General features: G+C 34.1%; 1 non-coding gene across 1 annotated transcript; it reads left to right on the top strand.

Annotated features, from left to right (window-relative positions):
* The first annotated feature begins 3,814 nt into the window (after positions 1-3,814).
* LOC142870251 (U4 spliceosomal RNA) lies at positions 3,815-3,948 on the top strand. Its single transcript, XR_012918688.1, has one exon. It is a non-coding gene; the product is annotated as a U4 spliceosomal RNA (small nuclear RNA).
* Positions 3,949-15,747: the final 11,799 nt, after the last annotated feature.

Genomic DNA, 15,747 nt, shown 5'->3' with positions numbered 1-15,747 from the left:
AAACAAGGAGTCTGCTCTGTTGCACAGGCTGATCTTGAACTCCTGAGCTCAAGCAATCCTCCTGCCTCAGCGTCTCAAGTATCTAGGATTAAATATGAGCCACTACATCCAGCCTATATATTATTTTTTAATGTGTAGGTAACACTAAGATTCTAACTTGTCAAATACATTTTATAAAAGTGTCAGAATTCAAAAATACTTTAACAGGCTGAAATAGTGAATTGAAACTAATAAGACATTTAATAGGGTAAAAAGTGGAGTTGACAGGTATTATAAGAAGCCTGGGGATCTTGAGTTGACTTCTCATCTAATTGAACCACAATATGGCTTTCTTAAAAGAAAATTCAGTTTTAATCTGCTTTAATAGAGGCGAAGGGTCCAGAACAAAGAAGGTGACAGCCTGCCATTATAGCTGCCACTCATCAGACAGCCTCCATGTAGAGGGAAAGAGAGAATTATCACAAAGAATAGTTTAGTAACCAAATATTATGTGAAGGATAGTAAAGGAATTATGGGAGCTTAAGACAAACATCAATTTCATCTTCTGTAAAATGAGATTGAGTTAAAAGATATGCCCAACTCTCTTGTTCCAGTTGTCTATTGCAGCATAACAAACTACCCCAAAACTTAGTTGAGTAGGACAACAGACATTCTATTATATTCATGGATTCTTTGGGTCAGAATTCAGAAAAAGCACAGCAGGGAAAGTTCTTCTCCATAATGTCATTATGGATAACCAGAATAGTTCAAGGTGCCTCAAATGGCTGGGTGATAGGACCACTGGGCAAAGGCAGCCACTTCTAAGAAAGTTTCATCCTGAGAGTTCTGGTGCCTTTTGTGGGAAGGGAAAAGGACAGGGGCAGCTATGCTGTCAGACACGGGAGCCTGTGCAGCCTCCCCAGCACGGTGGTCTCAGGGGCGCCAGCCTTCTAACATGGCAGCTCTGGGCTTTAAAAGCTGGAAGTCAGAGTGTCACTTCTGCGTACTATAGTGTTTGAAACTCAGAAAGTACACTCAGATTCCAGGGACAGGAACACAGTTCTCACCATGTTTTAAAACTAACACGTGTTCTTTCCAACTCTAAAACGCTATTACTTTCTATCTCATATCTAGGTAAAAATGGGGCAGACTTTGGCTTCAAGTGAGAAAAAAAGAGCTTAACTTGTATAAAGAATAGCCAAAAGGGGATGGTGTGACTAACAAGAAAATTGCTCAGGATGTTGAAGAAGTATGAAATTTAGGAGTATATAAAAAGACAAAGATCTCATTTTTCTGTGAGTCTCAGGAGCATCAAAAAAACTTGGAATTTGAGTTACTACTATTACTTGGTGGTAGTATTCAAAGAGAAAAATCACATGAAATTGTCTTTAAAGTAATTTCCATAGGAGGAATAAGAGGTCAAGTGAGAAAGGATCAGTATTCACAGGTGTTAGAAAAGTGGTCACTAAACAAGGCCATGTGTTGTATACAAATCAAGTATATTTTGAACTATTGACTGTAAGGATTCCTGATATGGGACTGTATATAATTCTGTGTGAAAAATTCTAAGAAATTATCATTTCTGATATAGAATGATGCCTAGTGTATTAATAAGAAGGGAAACTAAACTTTGGGGGCCATCCTATTTTCTTTAATGGAAGGAAGGCTGGGCAGGGGGCAGGGGGATAGCTGATAGAGGGAGCAGCTTTGACATGCAAGTGTGCACTCATGGAGCTGGTCCTTTAGGACAAGATAATGTCTAAGAGAGAAAGAAAGAATGCTAAGGGTTAGTGGTGAGAAGCAGAATCAGGTCTAAATGAGTTGTCAAGTCAATGAAGACCTGAGCTATGTATCCAGAGTTGACACGTAAGATCAGAGGGTCAGAAAATCTGGACAGAATGAAACAAAAATACTAAGTGGAAACTGAATAGAGTGGCTAAAGACATAGCTGAGGATGATCTTTTAGACATTCCATGCATGTAGTCAGAAACAATCCATGAGCTTACGTGGCAGATAGAGCTATGGAAGTAGGGTATGATAGGAACGAGTCTCGTGGCTCTATCCAGACAAAGGAAATTATAAATAAAATGGGTTCCAGACCAAATCTTTGTGAGAAGGGCAGCTGCTATATTTCAAGCTGACTTTGTTAAGTGGACCCAGGACAGGGCAGTTAAAAGGGAAGTCAGGATATTATGGGGGTACAAACATTTTGGTTACATGTTATGACTTTGCCACAGAACTGTACATGCACAAATTAAGATGGGAAAGTTACATTATATATATATATTTGCCACAACAAAAAATAAAAAGAAAAAAATTTAAGGTATATTCAGTTCTGATAGGCAATTATCAAAAGCAATTTTAACTTTTCTTTTAATTACTTGTATCTGTAATTCTAACTTTTCCTTCCTATGAATCACTCTCCAGATAATGCCATTTTGAACCTTAACCATATCTGATGAAAGTACAATTGTTATTGTTTGGGAGTTCAAGAGCAATTTTGATGTAATGATTAGTTTATTGTCAATGTAATATCATTGTACTTCCTATGAACACCCACAATTATTTTTCAACTGTTACAGATTTGAACTCTTATTTAAAAGATAAAATTAAAGGAAAAAAAAGAAGCTAGATCATTTGTGGTTATAAGGAACAGCTGCCTCTGGGATGGAGCAACTGAAGGCTTGGACAGGTGTCAGGCCATTTAGAACTAAGAAATGCATTACTTGCCTGCCTCATATGTATCAAGGAAATTTTCTAGAAAGTTTTCATGTTAGCACATGGAGCCGTTATGAGAAACATACAAGTCTGTATTTTCAAGGCAGAAAGAACAGTGAATATATATATATATATATATATATATATATATATATATATATATATTTTAAGCCTCAAATAAATATTGGTTGAATAAAATATCTTTCCAAAGTTGCTCCCTATTCACTTCCTCAGTAGCTTTATCTTTTTTCAGCCATGTGTCCTTCATTACAGGGGCTACTTGCATCCGGCTTTTATATTCTGCTTGCTATATTTAGATGTTTTAATTGACTCCTCTCACTAGGCAAGGTGTGTGACTTAATCATTACTCCCGATTAGCACATTGTGCATTGTAATTTGCTCTTCAGGGTTTAGTGACTTTGGTTGGTTAAGTTTGCCTAACACAGACAAGCCTACACTGCCCAAATATTAACTATGTAAGAAGAAAAGCAAATTTATAATGTCTGTAAGAGTCTAGAGATTAGTTTACAAATAATATAAGTAATATAAGTAATTTATGAGTTTAAGCCCAATAAAATTGACATTCTTTTAACTGTGGCTTTGCAAAATATATATTTTTTCCCACTCCTGTCTCTGAGGTTTCTTTTTTTACTTGTTTTTGCATTATTTATGAAAATACCTCAATTTAAGAAGAATTTTAACTCTTAAAAGGAGGTTAATCAATCTGTTAGTCTACATTAATTAGTTTAATTAAAATTGGTTTTTAACGTATTCTTCGATAAAATTAAATTTTTTGAAAAAGAAGAAAATGTATAGATATTGATGATTCGAAATTTTTTACCTACCTCAGAGACAGGCTAATGAGGCAAAACTACTTCTTTTAAATTATTTTTTAAATAACATAAATATATATTAATTAAAAACATCTTAGAAAATGAACATAAGTATTCAGAAAATAAAAAAATTATCTATAATTATTTTTATGTAATATGAATTTCATATACTTTCCTTCAGATTATAAGATTATATGCATGTATGTATAAAACTCATATATATATGCCACATACACAATATCATATTATTTTAAAAACATAATTTTAAATTAATTTAAGAAATTAGCTTTTGACCTCATAAAGCCAATGAGGTTTATCTGAGGTGTGATTATTGCTAATTGAAAACTTTTCCCAATACCTTGCCATGACAGCTTGAAATATAGTCAGTATTGGCAATTTTTGATAGTCTTTATAGAGACTAAAAAAAAAAAAAAAGAAAATGTTATATATAAAACAAATAACTCTTATAACTGAACTCTTACTATTTTTCTGTTTTTATGAAGCACATCTCTGTTACTTTGGATACATTCTTAAAAGTAAACTTGTGGTTAAAATATATTTATTTGAGTTCATGTTTTTCAATACTTATTTCCCATATTTTCCTATTGAAATAGTAGTAGTCAAAGGATGATTATAATAGAGAAAAACCTATACTGTCACTAAAATCTTGTGATAGATGCCATCTAAATGTCAGAAAAAATAAGGACATACTATAAAACATAGAGAAAGACCAGGAGTAAAAATAATCAACTATCAACAATAGACTGTAAGCAGGAAATACAAAGATGTATTCACCCAATGATATAATGCCCAGGTCTGAAAATGACAGCACCTCTACTTGCAGTCCATTAGGTGAGAACTTAGGCACATGGCTATGCCTAGTTGTAAGTAAAGCTGGGAGATGCATTTTCTAGCTGCTCTGAGAAATCTTGTGATAAGCCACAACTCTATTACTATGGAAGAAGGGAGAGTAGATTTCAGCAATCAATCAACAGTGCTGCCACACTGCATAATTATTATTCACTGCAGAAAAAGATATTTTAATGACTACATTTTTGTTCTCTATAATTTAATTCCCCCTTTCTCTATCACATCGAGTATCTATAAAAGGCAAGTCTTTAGGAGATCAAGTGTCTGTAAAAGACGAAATTTAGAAGACTTTATAGCTGTTGCAGAATAAAAATACAGAGTAAATGGACTGTGGATTGGGCTGGCAACTTTTGACTATATTGGAGACTTGAAGTTAAAAATGGAAAGTTCAGGGCCTCAGAATTTGAGCTCAAGAGTCATAGAGAAAACTAAATAAATATTTATATTACAGCTGTGAAAGTTGCCCTTATCAACATCATGGCTGATATGGTGAAAACCAAATCCAAAGCATGTTTACTGTTGCTTTCCTTTTAAATTAGAAAATTACCTGTCTATCTATCTATCTACCTACTGACCTGTCTCCTAAAGATATTTCTTTTTTCTTCAATTGGACCATTTGAATTCATCCTGATATTGTTAGATTGGTTAAATATTTTCTTAATTTTTTTCTGAAAATAATGGCTAGAAGTTTTTAAAGCTTTTTTCTGTCCCCTGAATTTTTTTACATATTTAATAATCTTTATTTTTTTAATTCCATGTTTTCCATGCTGAAAGCTTTTGTCTAATGTCTATTCCTGTTTTTCTTATTGCTGTTTTTTTATTTGAGCCTAAGAATGAGAAGGTAGGAAAGTGACCAAAGCAGCACTTTAGAGCGACTTGATGCCTGATACCTGACAGTCTTCACTTTGGAAGAATCATGGAAACTTGAACATCACGCTTGGTGTTCCTAAAGGCCAGCAGAAGTCACAATTTAACCTCGGGTGCCTGAACAAAGCCTAGACCATTTACTCCACATTTAGAGCAGAAAATTCTAACTTTTGTGTAGAAGAAAATGCCTAGCTATGGGCCATTGGGTTTGGGAGATGGGAGGACAATGGGTGATTACATATACTATGTGGAGAACTTTTACTACTTTCATGGTGGGTTCTGCTTCTTTTCGAATATCTTTTCTATTTGCCTGTCCCAGTTCTGGGCTTCTTACTCTAAGCCACTCAATCTCTCCTTCAAACAACCAGGTCTATGCATGGGGTATGTTTCGTGCTCCTGCACCATGCTTTCCTGAGCCCTCTTCTATTTGCTTTCCTTCTTCCACTAATGTATTTAATATTTTTGATTCCTGATTCATATCTTTTCACTCTTTATTTCAATTTTATGGGACTTTAAGAGGGTGAGGTGATTAGTTCTAATGGACTAAGTCTGCCATCTTGAATCAACTATATATTTGTTTACAAATAGAGTAACATTCTATATAATGTTTTAAAATTTTTTAGTGAGCTATCAAAAATATATTTCTATTATTAAATATTCTCTTGTAACAATATTTTAATAACTATATTTAATATTTTAAGGCACACAAATTAATATACTTATTTGGAATAAATTATTTTCTAATTTTCCCCATTTTAAATAGTGATCAATTCATTTCCTTGTAATTATGTCTTTGTCCCTGGCAATAATTAAACTCTTAGGAGAAATACCTAGAAGTTAAACTACTAAATGAATAGATATATCAATTCAAAAATTGATGTGTTGCCAAATTGTCATATAAAAAGCTGTGACGATTTATATTTCTACCACAAGTAAGAAAGAATAATAAAACATCCTCTGGGTTTTATTATTTTTAAGCTGGGACAATATATGGTAATTAAGTAGAGCATAGCATTAATTTGCTTTTCTTTGATGACTGCACAGATTGAAGACAGTTTCATATGTTTTATTAATCACTGGTAACTTGGTGAACTTGAATTATCCGTTCACACACTTTGTCCATATTTCTATTGGTTTGTTCTCATTTGTTCTAGTCAATTTCAAAGACAGGTGTCTGTATTAAAGACACCAACATTTTATTTTTTATTTTTCATACTATTATCTCTAATTTGTTATTTTCTTTTAATATTTTTGTTCATTTTGATTTATTGATCTCAAGGTCATGTTGTAGAGAAAAACTTAACAAATTGTCTCTGCATTTTATCTCTAAGAGAACCATGCATAAAAGTTTACCTATCCTCTAAATTACATAAGAAATCACTTTTATTTTCTTAGAGTTTTATTTTTATTTGGTATTATTCAAATATCTCCTTTTGAATATATTTTGGTGGCACATGTGAACAATTATCTAACATTTTTTTGCCAAATATTTGGCCAAAAAAAAAAAGATCCCTAAACTATTTATGAAATAATATAGATTTTATGTACTGACTTGAATTGCCAACTATATTGTAAACATAAATATGGGTTGTGGGTATTGTTCGCAGTTACGTTCTTCTAGTCCATTTTAATTGTATCTTGAATGCATGTGTCTGTGTGTGTGTGTGTGTGTGTGTGTGTGTGTGTATTTTTCCTCATTCTAGAATGAGGAAACATCTAGGAATGCTCAGTTTTTTGGGTTTTTTTTTAACAGCTACAGGGGGACGATCCTTGGTATCAGTCACTGTCCTTGGTATAGGTCCTTGGTATAGGTCACTGATCCTTGATATAGGTCACTGTCTACTTCATACTGTGACTGTATACTCTTCTCAGATATATAACAGGGGAATGTGTATAATGCCTGATCAATTTCAGGATCTAAAGGTTTCATTTAGGCCTGTTTTATCCCAACTTCTTAATTTTCTGATACATTGAACATATGGATGTTAGGAAAACTGAAACATTTAGGTTATTTTCTCAAGACTATTCTGAAACTCTTAAGAAAAAAAGAACTCTCAGTTTCCTTCATAGGATGGTGCCAAGAAATTAGAGAGTGGTCACTTCCAGTTTTCAAGTTGGTTTTCTCTGCATTCATAAATCAGGAGAAAGAATGTGAGGAAATTATAAAGGAAATTGCTACATTATTTTCTCAGTCCCTTATTTCTTGAAGTCAGTTTGGACTATGATATGATTTGAAACATAGATTATTTCATTTATTAGTTCTTAGCCCAGGTCTACCTTATTCGTGTACTTTCTCCTAGATGCCATTATTGAATAATCAGACTAAGTTTATTAGACTTTGTTTTAGTGTCAGTTTTCTTCACCTTTTCTCTCTCCCCCAATAATTTCTTTTGGTGCTATGGTGAGAATTTGAGTGAAATTACATTAAAGTCCATTTACTTTTTGATTTTTGAACTACTATTCTACAGCTCTTGATTCTGTTGTTGAGAATTGATTAACATTAAGTACACAATGGAATAGTGTTTGGTATGTTATATACATTTGATCTTATGTACTTTCAATGTTTAACAAACCTGTCTTAGAGAAGAAAAGGAAATATGTATTGAAAAGCTAATGTAAAACATAAAATAATAATTATTATAGGTCTTTTGTTCAATTTCAAGCTTTTGAAATTGGTCAAAACAGGGTTCAAATCCTGTCTTGATCCCTTATTACTGATCTCACTTTGAGAAAGTCTTTTAATCCTTCTAGATTTTACATTACTTACCTGTGAGGTTTTAGTGAGATCCAGGCTAGACACTGAGAAAGCATCCAACAAGTGGGAAATAATTGTTTTTGTTATTTTCATTAGCTTTCCTTCAAATGTCCCTTTATTTAAAGCAGTGCTACTCAAAATGAGGTCTCTGGACCAGCAGCAAGAGCATCACCTGAGAATTTGTTAAGAATGCATATATGCTAGCCCCAGCCTGAACCACTAAATCAGAAACTGTAGAGGTAGAGAGCAGCAATCCATGATTTTATAAGCCTTCCAGATGATTGAAACGCATGCTTAAATTTGAGATCTACTGAATTACATCATACAATGGCTAATATGTGATTTTCAATAAATCATTTTAGTGAACCAAAAATTAAATACAGCTAAATATCATGGCAGCCCCACATGACAAAATAGTTATATGTACAAAACATTCTTTCTTAATTGGCTCATGGACGGAATGGATATGTTATTAGTACATCCCAGGATCGGCTACTGATTGATAGACAAGAATTATGCTAAACATTGAAATGCCAATGGTCAACCAGGAACCCAGTAACACTTCATTGCTTTACATAAATAAGGTCTCCCCTGCTTGTTTCTTTTCTAACCGTATTTCAAATATAGGCTATGTCGCTTTCTCTTCAATCTTTTTCATTTTGAAAGAAACACAATTTTTTCATTGAATTTATTGACCAGGAGTCAGAAAATCTCCTGGCCTATACCTACGAGTAGTTATCCCCACATGAAGGGAGTTGAGATGACTCTGACCTATAACACTTTGCTTAGGAAACTGCCTTCCCAGAAATTTAATGTGTGAATTCTATGGTTTCCATTTTCCTGCATTATAGGTATCAGCTCAAGCTGGCAACTGCAGTCTTTGAGGTCAGCAGACAGTGTTAATAGATACACAGTTAGTGTTGCAGCTGTATTAATATAAAGTTTGAACCCACTGATTTGAAAAAAAAAATAATAACAAAATGTATGTGAAACTTTCTATAACTTCTCACAGTGTGATATTCTACTCAGATTTTCAAAACTGACTTCCTCCTCTACCCAACTCCCATTCCCACTGGGTTTTTTAATTCATGTTTGAAAAATTGCAAGAATCTCTTCTTGTTAATCTTTTATAAACATTTCTCTTACTTTTTTAACACATTCAAGTAGTGGTGCCTTTTGAAATATCATCAGATATAGAGTTCCCTTTGGGGGACCATAAAGTTTTAAAAATTTACTTTTTTTTCCCCTTAAGGTAATACATTGGTTTATCATTCGCTTTCTAAATTCCTTAATTTGATTCCCAAGGAGTAAGCATTTTTGTGCCTTGTCAAATATCTATCCTATGAGAACCTACTTATTTTTAATGCTGTTAGAATAGTTTTCAGTATTCCTAAAGGGTTTACATTTTAAAGGTTTCTTTTAGTGACTGTTTCAAAACTTCTGTTTCTTTTTGGAATACAGAGATAGCAACTGTCAGTGGAAGGTGCTTGAGTTTTTATGATTAGAGATTAGTTTTAAACCCCCAAACCATATCCATTTAGCTTTTAAAGAAAATCTGATCTTATGAAAAGGAAACAAATAGATTAAATGAAGAATGTATTTCAATAGCAAGTAATTTTACCTTCTAAAATTATATGCCCTTTACAGACTTCAGGTGACAGGCACAGAAACCAGCAGGGAAGTGACTCAAGAATGGGCTTTGGAACTAAAAGAGAAACAATTGCCTCACTATGTACTGACTGCATATCTTTGAGCATGCCTCCTGACCTCTGTGAGATTTACTTCCTAACTGCAGAGTACAGATGCAGCACCCATTTTACATGGTTAATTCAAAATGAAACTCAAATAAGGTATGCAAAGCATCGAGTGCCATGCTTGGTACATATGGTGAGCTCAACAAATGTATTCACGTTCCTTTCCCCTAACACAGCAGTTCTCATCGTGGATGCGCATTAGAATCACCCAGTGGACTTTCGTAAATGGATTCTCTCAGCCCTACTGCCCAAGACTCTGATTAAATTGCTCTGGGCTAGATCCTGAGGGTCTGTAGTTTGTAAAGCTCCCCCAGGAGATTCCAATGAGCAGGCAAGGTTCAAAATCTGTAACAAAAGCCTCAATCCTCAAACTTTCATGAGCTTCAGAAATACCTGTGGAGATGTTTTAAATTTTATATGACTTGCCTTTAACCTTGGAAGACTCTGATTCAATAGAATGGGACAAATTGCGTTAGGGGTTTCAGGAAGATATTTTGGTGTCCCTGTTTCAGACTGTTTAAAAGTGTAAAGATGCTCACGTCACCTTCTGCCTCAGTTTCCTAATGTCTTCTGAGTGACACTCCCACAATTTCTCATTTGATAACAATTCTGTGGAGTAGTTATGATAAAAATTGCACACCCACTTGACAGATGAAAATACTAGAGTTTAGAAAAACAAAATCGCCTTATTGTTCGCACTCAACTCAGTAAGTGACAAAAGTAAGACTCCCATTTCGGTTGTGTATGATAATAATTTACCAAGGGCATACTATTGCTGGGCATTATGGTAAGAGGTTTTGCATTAATTTTTTAATGCCAACTGACTTATGCAGCTACTATTACTTTACTCCCTCTTTATTTTATAAGCAACAAAACTAGAGCTTAACAGTGGATTGTAACTTGCTTGAGACCATGTAGCTACTAGATGCCAAAGCTATGATTCACAGCAAGTAGCTCTGGCCCCAGCATCTTTGCATCAAGGCATCCATCCTTCACTGTCCCGTCCTGGAGTGCCAGTGCTCTCTCTGCCCTTTCACACTGCTCTGCTAGCCTCAGTGTTATCACCAGACACCCTCTACACAGGGTTTCCAGTACTCTAATACCTAGGAAAAGTAATAAGGAAAAATATATTCATCATTATCATTTTCATAAACTATCTGACTCTGACTTTTAGTTCTGGGACTTAAAGACACTAATAAATTCCTTTCCCAAATCAATTAGAACATTTGTGCTGCTAATAACACTCCAACCCAAATTTTAGTCCTAGGAACTGGGGTTTTGGGAATTTTTTGGTTCATGTAAATTTGGAAAAATCCAAAGTTAGAATTGTCTTTTAGGTTTTGCTTTATTTAGTAAAACATGAAGCAATGTCACTAGAACCTAGCTTTGCCCATCCCTTAAGCCCTCCACCTCTCTTCCTTGTTATGCTGGCTTCATTCTCAGAGAGAGTAAGCATTTTATGACTGCGTTAATGAAAAGGTTGTGCTCTACAATCAAGAGAGCAAAGGAGAACACCTGCTCCCCACAGCTCCAACAATTATCCTCAAAGTGTCAGTACTTATGATTGCTTAGATGCCCATCCTTGAACAGTGCTTACTGGCAAGGCGAGGGAATGCTCTGCATAAGTCACACGACTTCTCAGAGGTTGGGTGTAGAGTCTCTGTTTCCTAGGAATCCTGGGAACCAAAACCAGAAAAGAAATATATTTCCAAAATCAAAATTGAGCTGTTGATGGAAAAAGGTGGGATTTCCTTACATGTCGTAGGCTGGAAGTTGTTTATTATGTTTATTACTCTTATCTCCTATTTATATAAGTCTTTCTATTTCAAAGTTTGTATTTTTATATGCATTAACTTATTTCTAATACTCTTAAATTTATTCCTAATAAAATTTACAACCCATATGTTTCTTACCAATACATATCAATATTCAGACTGAACTCATCAAAGATTTAGAGGTTGGATGGACAAGGTTCACTGACCATTAGGGGAATTGTAGGCTTGGTTGCCTGGCAGGAAAATGATTAATATGTTAAATCCAACTTTCCTTTGCACACTTAATAACCTGATTTTGCCATAACTACCTAAATATATGTGTCACATCCAGAAGGCACACACGTTGGCCTGTAGTGATTATTAACTTGGCTTGGAGACCTCAACATTATCAACACTGCTGCAGTAAACTCCAAAGATCAGAGTCCTTTGATCCAAATGTGGTGCTAAGCCAAACTAAGCCTATAGGGAAGATAAAAAATTATGCTGTGTAATTTCTGCTATTTTTCTCCTGGTTACAAGGGACTTGCACTTGTTAGGGAAACTTACAGAAAAGGTGAAGAGGTGATGAAAGAAAATGGCTATGTCAGGAGTGCTTTTCACACCCACCGAAGACCGGTCAATTCATCTGAATCAAATCCAACACATTACGCTTTTTTATTCATAATAGAAAAATAATTGTTTTGATGAGACTATGATTAAAGTGATAAAATCTTAATTTTTAAAGCACTCAGGGCCTACACTTAAAAATTAATATTTTAAAATTCATTGATAATATTATTCATGAAAATAAAAGACCAGACATTTGGAGAATCTCAAAATTTATTACGTTCACAATTATGTCATCATATTTGGTGTTTGCTAGTTTAAAACTGAATAATAAATATAATTACAGAGACTGTAAAGAAATGTGTTTAAAACAATATTATTATCTTCTAGAAAATTGTTTAGAATCCAAGTTACTATTTTATAATTCTGTAATTTTTATAAACTGAAGGGAAACACATTTTTTCTTCCACATAGTACTGTTATAAATGTTCACAGCATGTCTTCTCTAATACTATAGTTAATGAGAACAATTGATTCCTGTTCATATAAAGCTTTCAATTATTTCTTTTGTCATATGTATAAGCTTCTCTCATGAGAAAATCAGACTGAAAACTTTACTACTTCAAGATTCCACAGAGGTTATCTCCTATTCTATTAATAGCACAGTTAGAGATTTCCTCTCTATTCTGATTTTTTCCTCGCCTGTTTTGAAGCTTCTGCTTAGACCTAAAATAGTATAGAATTAAAATTAGCCCACAGTTGAAGGGAAAGAAGAGATAAAAATTGATGTTATGACATTTCTATAGAATCATAAGATTCAATGCAAAGTGGTTTTATGCATTTTTACTAAATATTTCTTTTATTTAGAGGAAAATGATGAGACTACTATTTCACTAATTCTCTTTTACAGATGCTAACCATATGCTACTTGACAGGATGACAACTTCTGCCTAGCTGGACTTCTGCAGTTGTGCTAGACATGTTTATCTCATTTTGATACATTTATTACAAACTTTTGCTTTCAACAACATGGGTCAAATTTTTCACGTTTCTGTCTTGCAGAAGAAAAAATTCTTGTGATTATTTGGCATTTCTCTTGCTTCTGGTTCTGAAATAACTGCTGCCTGATAGTGGATTAATTATTTCAAGAGAAAAAGGCATTGGTGGGATTATCAAATTTAAAATGTTACAGGAGGCCAGGCGCGGTGGCTCACGCCTATAATCCTAGCACTCTGGGAGGCCGAGGCGGGCAGATTGCTCGAGGTCAGGAGTTCAAAACCAGCCTGAGCAAGAGCGAGACCCCATCTCTACTATAAATAGAAAGAAATTAATTGGCCAACTAATATATATAGAAAAAATTAGCCGGGTATGGTGGCACATGCCTGTAGTCCCAGCTACTCAGGAGGCTGAGGCAGGAGGATCACTTGAGCCCAGGAGTTCGAGGTTGCTGTGAGCTAGGCTGACACCACGGCACTCACTCTAGCCTGGGCAACAAAGTGAGACCCTGTCTCAAAAAAAAAAATTAAATAAATAAATAAAATGTTACAGGATATTTAGTAGTATGTATACCAACCCCTGTATTTCAAAATTGGATTAATTGCAATTCAAAGACCTGAAGTGACTTGCTCAACTGTGGGAAGCCAGTTCTTGGTTCAAAGGTGTTGCAAGCTAAGGAAATTATTCTCTTCTACAGGATTGACTCATTCTGTAACAATTATCTCTCATTTTAATTATGTATAAAATCCCTTGAACGATGCGGGTAAGAAAGGTAAGATATGTACTCTAGGGATGTTGGTATTAATCATGTAAAGATAATGTGTTTAAATATTAGCAAGTACAATGTGGTGTGTGTTTCTACAGAAGCATAAGAAATTCCAAAAAGTAATTAAGACAAAAGATTAAAAAATGACTTCTAACTGATAGGTCATGGAAGAATTTTCAGGGAAGATGGTGCTTGATCTGTATATTGAAAGACAAGTGTTTCCAAGGGTAAATAAATAAATATCTACTCAAGGTAAAGGAAATATCTTATGCAAAGCTATATCTCTGTGAACCAAGCCGCAATCCTCTGACTGGAATGTTAGTTGTACAAAGAGAGGGAGGGCAGCAGCAGATGAGAATGAGGACAAGCAGATATGAAAGATGAGATTGGCTATAGATTTTTACATCTAGTCAGGGCCTCTTTTTTGAATATTGTGATTGTTATGCATTTTCATATTTATGTGATGGCTAAAGCACAGATTAAATATTAATAATACTGTGTATTATTTTCATGCCACCAACTTTCTTCTTATGAGCTTTTCCTGATACATGCTGATGACAACAGCAGTCAACTATTAATAGAAAGCCATGGATTCATCCATTTCTCTTCATCCAGCCAGAAGGCATTTAGGATGCAAAAGGGAAACAAAATTCCTCTTAAGTGTTCCCCCTTAATCTGCCTAGAAATGTGGTGCTCATATTTATCTTTCTGGTCATATTTATCTTTCTAAGTAGATACCCTTTTAGAATGATATGTGTTTTAAATAGTATGTAGGTGATGTTTTGTGTAGTAAAATCAATAGGATATTTTTTTCAGTAATATGGTTTATCTACTTTCTGAGAGCAATGAGAACTCTTCATTGTAAAAACCAAGCAACAGAAAAGATGTATGTATGTCTCTAATCTCCAATATCCCAAGGAATTGTTTTTGTTAAATGAGTTAGAGCCCTATATACCATTTGCTTGGTCGGTTTTGTGGACACAGGGCCCAGTTACTACAGTGAGAAAATAATGTGAACAGATGGGTGATTAAAAATGAATCCAGTGTCTTCACAAATATTCCCTGGAGAAAATAATACTTGAAAAGTAACAATGTGGTTAATGCAAGTACAAAGTAAGGGAATTTTGATGCCATGTGTGAGTTCCAGAGGATTACCAACGTTCATCATACATGATAATAAAGAGGGTGAGAGAAGATAATTGTAAGTTTAAATACATGGGTTGAGTGTGTTAAGAAAATGTTTTTCTGATTAGGATGGGATTTACCTTCAGTCGAATCTCAGCTCTGGTACTAATAGCTATTTACATTGTTCTCATCTAGTAAATAATAATAATAATAATAATTACCTCACAAGTTTTATGAGGATTGGATGAATTTACACATTTAAAATATTCAGCACATTTCATTGCTCAAGAAGGGTTAATTCACTTTTCCCTGTTATACTTTTGTTGGCGTTGTTGGCGTTTCTGAAGCCGTTGTTGGCGTTTCTGAAGCAATAGAGATTAAATATAATTATTTTGAAGAAACTGAAAATATCTTTGGGGCTATATTAATATAGAAAATAGTTTGGAAAAAACACTGTATAGGAACATTTCCCTCTATAGTGATAATATAAAGATGACTCTAGAGAAAATAATAGCTATTTTAAACTATTATTTTTCTATTCAGGAAAAATATTTTTTTGGTAAATGGTAGTTTGTAAATGGTAGTTTTGTGTGTTTGTGTATAAAGCTTTATTTTGAAAAGACAAAAGAATCTTTTTCTTTCTTCTTCTATAATAAAAGTGACCTACTTTGATATTTATACAAACATAATAAGACCGTTGATCCTTTTATAACATGAATTTAAACATACTGAAATTCCAAATGACATGAATATCAATTATTAT

Source organism: Microcebus murinus, chromosome 3 (assembly GCF_040939455.1).
Source record: "Microcebus murinus isolate Inina chromosome 3, M.murinus_Inina_mat1.0, whole genome shotgun sequence".
Taxonomy (NCBI): Eukaryota; Metazoa; Chordata; class Mammalia; order Primates; family Cheirogaleidae; genus Microcebus; species Microcebus murinus.
Note: the sequence above shows the minus strand (reverse complement) of the source record. Positions and strands in the feature narration are given on the sequence as shown.